This window comes from Panthera uncia, chromosome D4 (assembly GCF_023721935.1).
Source record: "Panthera uncia isolate 11264 chromosome D4, Puncia_PCG_1.0, whole genome shotgun sequence".
NCBI classification, from domain to species: Eukaryota; Metazoa; Chordata; class Mammalia; order Carnivora; family Felidae; genus Panthera; species Panthera uncia.
The window spans coordinates 47726602-47732745 of NC_064807.1; the positions used below are offsets into that span (position 1 = coordinate 47726602).

General features: G+C 36.6%; 1 non-coding gene across 1 annotated transcript; it reads right to left on the reverse strand.

Moving 5' to 3' along the window:
* Positions 1-209: 209 nt before the first annotated feature.
* Positions 210-316, reverse strand: LOC125927977 (U6 spliceosomal RNA). The gene has a single exon (XR_007459515.1). It is a non-coding gene; the product is annotated as a U6 spliceosomal RNA (small nuclear RNA).
* Positions 317-6144: the final 5828 nt, after the last annotated feature.

Genomic DNA, 6144 nt, shown 5'->3' on the forward strand with positions numbered 1-6144 from the left:
ATAGTAATGACTTATTAAAAGTTTGCCATTATTGTTGCTAACACTTTAACACGTTCATGTTCATAGATGACCAAGAAAGAGATTTCAGAGTCTTATCCATGATATATCTCTTCTCTCTCTCTCTTTGGATAAACATCAATAAAGGCAAACTGACTAATGATCTGGTTAATTAAATGAAAGCTAAGTCAAATTGTATAGTCCATTTTTTTTTTAATATGGAATGCTTCACGTATTTGTGTGTCATGCTTATACAGGGGCCAGGCTAATCGAATCTGTATCATTCCAATTTTAGTAGATGTGCTGTGTAAGTGAGCACTGTGTGACCCAATTTCTATTGATGAATACTGGTACATAAACAGCAGCATATTAGTCATATATATTAAACAAAAAAATATTTTTCGAAGTCTGCAGAATCTGAGCACTTTATTTTCCTCTCAAAGTGGTGCTGTCTAAAACTTTATGAAGTCAACTTAAAATGGGTTCTCCTAGGGGTGGCTGGGTGGCTCAGTTTGTTGGGCATCTGACTTCAGCTCAGTTCATGATCTCACTGTTTGTGAACCCCAGCCTCACATCGGGCTCTGTGCTGACAGCTCAAAGCCTGGAGACTGCTTCGGATTCTGTGTCTCCCTCTCTCTCTGCTCCTCCCCTGCTCACACACTGTCTCTCCCTCAAAAATAAATAAAGATTTTTTTTTTTAATTAAAAACAAATGAGTTCTCCTATACCATTGTCATCTTCCTGCTTTGCCAACTGTGGACTGCCAAAATACAAAGATGACTTTAAGATTGCTTAACAAATTAAGCTAATTTTATTTTTTAATGTTTGCTTTATTTATTTTGAGAGAGAGAGAGAGAGAAATAAGTGAGAATAGGGGAGGGGCAGAGAGAGAGATTCCCAAGCAGGCTCTGCAGCTGTCTTTACAGAGCCCAAAGTAGGACTCGAACTCATTAACTGTGAGGTCATGACCTGAGCTGAAACCAAGAGTCAGACACTTAACTGACTAAACCACTCAGGCCCCCTAATTTTAAAATCAGATTTGTTAAACTTATATAATATTTTACTTAATCCTTTAAAAAATAAAGTAGGGATTAGGGTAAGGATTAATTTTTCCAAGCTGTTAAGTGTTATTGCTGGAGTTTAAATGCCTGAATCTGACTTATTTATCATTCTGTTCTACAATTCCAGCTTGACTATGAACTGTTTGACTTTGAAAATCAGCAGACGTAGAAAACTAAGATCACTAAGGTGTTACCTGTTCTATTTTTGAGGATTACCGGATTACATTGGGAAGGAATGGATCTCAGCTTCTTACAGCAGCAATTAAATGTGTCATTTACAAAAATTATTTATTTCCAAAAGTAGCACAGTGTGGCTAGGCCCTAATAACCGCTTTTAATTATTCCACCTTATCGCCAGAATAATCACTCAACTGGACCCAACTCTGAAAGCACTGTTAGGTAGATTTTTAAAAAGTTTCTTTTAAGAAGTAAGGATCACAAACTGTCCAGTCCATTCAAATGGGCAGTCAACACTATTTCCAACCTGGCTCTCCAATCTCTCTTCCTCTTCCCTACCCTTCCTCAAACCCCTCCATCATCTCTTTCTCTGGAAGCCCTGTTTCTTAACATCTTCTACTCTCAAGAATGACTCTCTCTACTTTGAGATGAAATGCTTTCTCTCCCATCCTCTCCAAACTAAATTCTTCCCAGCACCTCCTCAGGTGTGTGTGTGTGTGTGTGTGTGTGTGTGTGTGTGTGTGTATAATATATATATATACACACACACACATATCTCTCTCTGCCCCTCATATATATATATATATATATCTCAGAAATATATCCTTCGCAGAAGAGTGGGAAGGAGAAAAGAGGATTGAGGGTTGGAAATAAGTGCGTGTGTGTGTGCTCACCCGTGCATACACACACCATGTAAACTTGCCCCAGAGCAGTTTTTGAGTTTCTTCTCTTAAAAGGAGATTTTTAAAAATCCTCTCATTAAATATCTATACACTCTCAAGTTAATAAGTTGGATAAATCAAGGAGGTCAAAGGAAGGAGAAAGGAGAAAATAAAATCTGTGTATTTTTTCCAAAAAAATACTAATCTCTTGCACAGTTTCAAAATTTGTGTCTTTTGTGGACTTATATTTATAGCTAAGTAGTAAAAGAAGTGACTAAGCAAATACTAGAGGAGGAAATTGATACTTTCATAATAGAAAACATAGAATAAATCATGACGAAGGCAAAGCAAAAACAAAATGCCAGACTGATGGAGAAGAGCTAACTTGCTTATAATAATCATCATAATAGCCACGAGTTTTTTAAAAAACTGATTTTGCGGAGACACCTACTCTTTTCAAACTACTTTATATATGGCCTTCAGTTACACCTGCTTTCGCAACGTGGATTAAAGAATGACACTTTTCACCTTGGAATTCCTCATATCCCTCAATACATTTCCTCATTTGAGAGACTATAAAAAAATCCATTTTCCCTATATTAGTTGATTTGTCCATGACACAAACTAAAGCTAAATTTTCCAGGCAAGTTCATAAGTAAAAATAAAGAAGGTGATGAATACAATGTAACAATTTGGGACATTTCTGTCAAGAGTCGCCACTTATTTTTAAACTGTATTATGTTCTTAATCACACTGCAGTTTCTGTGATTTCTTTCTCTTCTTTCTTCCCAGTCTTAGTTTATCTCTAAAAAATGTAGATGTTTTTATCACCTTTGGTAAGATTCACTTAATTCAATGTTTCATGTAAACTAAGAATTTTAAATTCTTATTAAATGAAAATGAGTTCTCCTGGAGTCAAAATCATAAAATAAAGCATATGCTTCATAAAGAAATTTATGCTACCATAAAAAGAGTAATACAGATCTATATCATATATGAGGAAAAACTTAAGTAACTCCATTTTCTTCCTAGTCATTTTTTTTCACTATTGTTCTAGTTTGTATTCTGCCCATGAAATAAGGAAAAGTGGTTATTCTATAGAAAAGCAATAATATCTCTTTAGAATATGGGAGAATAAGGGGTGCCTGGGTAGCTCTGTTGGTTAAGCATTCAACTTTGGCTCAGGTCCTGATCTTGAGGTTCCTGAGTTCAAGCCCCGCATCAGGGTCTGGACTTCCAGCTCGGAACCTGGGGACTGCTTCAGATTCTGTGTCTCCCTGTCTCTCTGCCCATTCCCCACTCCTGCACATGCTCTCTGTCCCCCACCCCTCTTTTTCTCTCTCTTAGATAAATAAACATAAGAAATAAAAAAAATAGAATATGGGAGGATGATATGATGATGTATGCTATTACAAAAAAAATAATAAAAGTCTATCTGTAAATACATGAAGGTATTTTTGATTTATACTGGTAAGTAGGGAAAATGCAGAATATGTTGCTGATTGCATATAAAGGGAAAATATATATATACACATGGCTGTAAGTATATTCTTACATTATCTCTAAAAGATTTGGTAAGTTTTTTTGCTCTGGGGAAGGGTGCTAGATAGGTTCCAGATATGGACAGAAGGAAGAGATAGTCTTCATTGTATATATTTTTGTATTTAAAAAAATTTTTAATCAAGTGCACATATTTCCTTTTGAAAAAATAAACATTTATAAAGAAGATTTCTGTCCCTATACAGAGAAGTGTTGGCACTCAGTATTTTTAAGATCCAGTGCTAATTTTATTGCCTAGCTAGGTTTGGGACAGATCCAAGAGTTTTACAAACTCTCAGAAAGTTCTATTTGTTGTAAGGCCATAAATTTATATATTTTTTTACAACACAAGCACTAACATTCCTATGTAATATGTAACCTGAATGAGAAATTGCTTTCATGATGTATTAAGCTATACATCATCAGGGCCAGCTGTCACTCTGATGATGTATTGGTGCAATAAATCTCAAGGTGTGACACATTGAAAAAGTATTACTCAAAAGAGAATGGTCTCCAAGTTAAAAACTGATCCAACATAAAATTCAAAGAGAAAACTATAGAGGAACAATTTATCTGTTGCCAAGAATTGATATGCAAGCAAAGATGTCTTCTACCGGCACTTCCGTTTTGAACATCACAACTGTAGCAGGCTCCGGGGAAATCAAAACAATGTGCCCCTTTTTCCAGTATCCAAGATTGATCCTGGCAATAACTGGTTAAAAGCACACCCAAGGCGACCTCAGAGGAGAAAAGAATGTGCAAAGAGCATCAAAGTTTTAAAAGTGGCACAGGAACGGAAAAAACACGTGGGCATGGGAAGCAGTTCATTAGATGGCCCACGTATCATGTAGGTAAGAATTTGTTCTGAATGCTGAAGAGCTGGAAAACTGCATTGGAATGCAGAACCCAACTCAAGAACACAGCAGAGAATGGGGAACATGAAGTACACGTCACCAGACAATTAAGAAACAGATTAGGAAGTTCTCTCTGGATTAGAAACTGACATAGGTGAAGGAATTTCATAGGCTGATTCAGAATTTTGCCATTTATTAAAAATATGACCTTGGCAATTTTGAAATAAGGTCTTGGCATTCAGACTAGAGAAATTTGGGATAGAGATGGAAAATGCTCAGTTTTATCTATTACAAGTCACCGAAGAAAGTTTCTGCACAAATTTTTCTTTCAGTGATTAACTTCATTAAGCAAATACAGAATGTGATCTTTTAGATGGCACCCCCCTCGTGAGCAATGGGAACACCGCCCAGTTAATTCATTAAGTATTAGACATTGTCCATTGCGTTTCAGGTACTGCGACCAGCCCTATGGACACAAAAGTGAACAAAACACAGTAACACTTTGCTTTTGCTCACACTTTGTCTGCCTTTTATATCCTTTACCTAATGACATCCACTTAGTCTTTCAATGGTACCTCATGTTTCATGTGCCTTCAGGTAATCAGCCATACCCATACCATCCCATGATATGATATCCCTCTTCTGAATTTCATTGAATTTCAGAATTGGATGAGACATTCTAATCCAGTTCAACATTTTCAATTTAGAAATGAGAAAGCTATGGCCTACAAGGATCAAGTGCCCTATATACGCTTAGGGAAACACAGTTATCAAGTTATACATGTAATACATGAGTGAGGTCTTCATTTTCAAGAGTTCTACTTCATTATACTTGCATATTTTCACATCTACACCACTTATGTGGCATATACCCTCTTGTTTGTTTGTTTGTACTTTTTGTGTGTATAACTTAGGCTATTCCCAATTAAGGAGAATATTTTTGAGTCTATAGACGATATGTAATTTGTCCATGTATTCTGTCCCCCTTCTAGCTCAGGCCCTCACGGTCTTTCTGACACAGGGATGTGACTGAAAATGTTCCTTTATTCAACTTTCCTGAATTGCTAAGTTCTAAGAGAGGAGCCATGTCACCATGCCAAAGGGTGCTCTCCTGTGGCCCTAGTGATGCCACTTTTTTTTTTTAAATAAATTGAGAGTCTCTTCTAACATCACATTATGAAAGGAGTTTAATCTATGTTTGGAATTGTGGTAAAGAGCATTCGAAGGGAAGGCAGTGAGCTCCAGGAAAGAACTAACAGTTCAACTATTTAAGCTGCCCAATTCTTTCCGATGGATTTCTTTTGATCTAGGGAAAAAAAAAATCTTGGATATGATTTAACAAACACACTTAATAAAATGGCCCCTGAAAATCCTAATGCTGAAGTGTGTGAGCTAGGAAAGTAAGCGAGTGGCCCAGACAGCCCAGTGGCAACAGATAGGAAAGCCTTTGGCTGTAAGAATGGTGTTGCGAAGGACTAAGCTCTTGTAATAAACTCTGGCTAATGAAATTGACGCTATTGCATCAATTTCTGCAGGATTATTTTGAAGATATAAACGTAATACAAATATGTTACTTTTAGACATAAGAAACACTTTCCACTCTTCCCCTCTTCCAGGTTTCCTTTGAAAATCCAATTATACAGGAATGCAGTTTTAATTGTAATATTGATTTTACTTCTTTGCTAGGGCGTGGGTCTAATTCAATTAGTTCTAACTATGGGCATAGAGTGGACAGACTAATCTTTCAGGATGTGGGCCCTACTAACTTCATACCACGTTCCTTCATGTGCAAGTCAGAGAGGAACATGAAGGCCTGAGGTGGTGCAGATAGTTAAGAAAGGAAACCGAGGTAGAA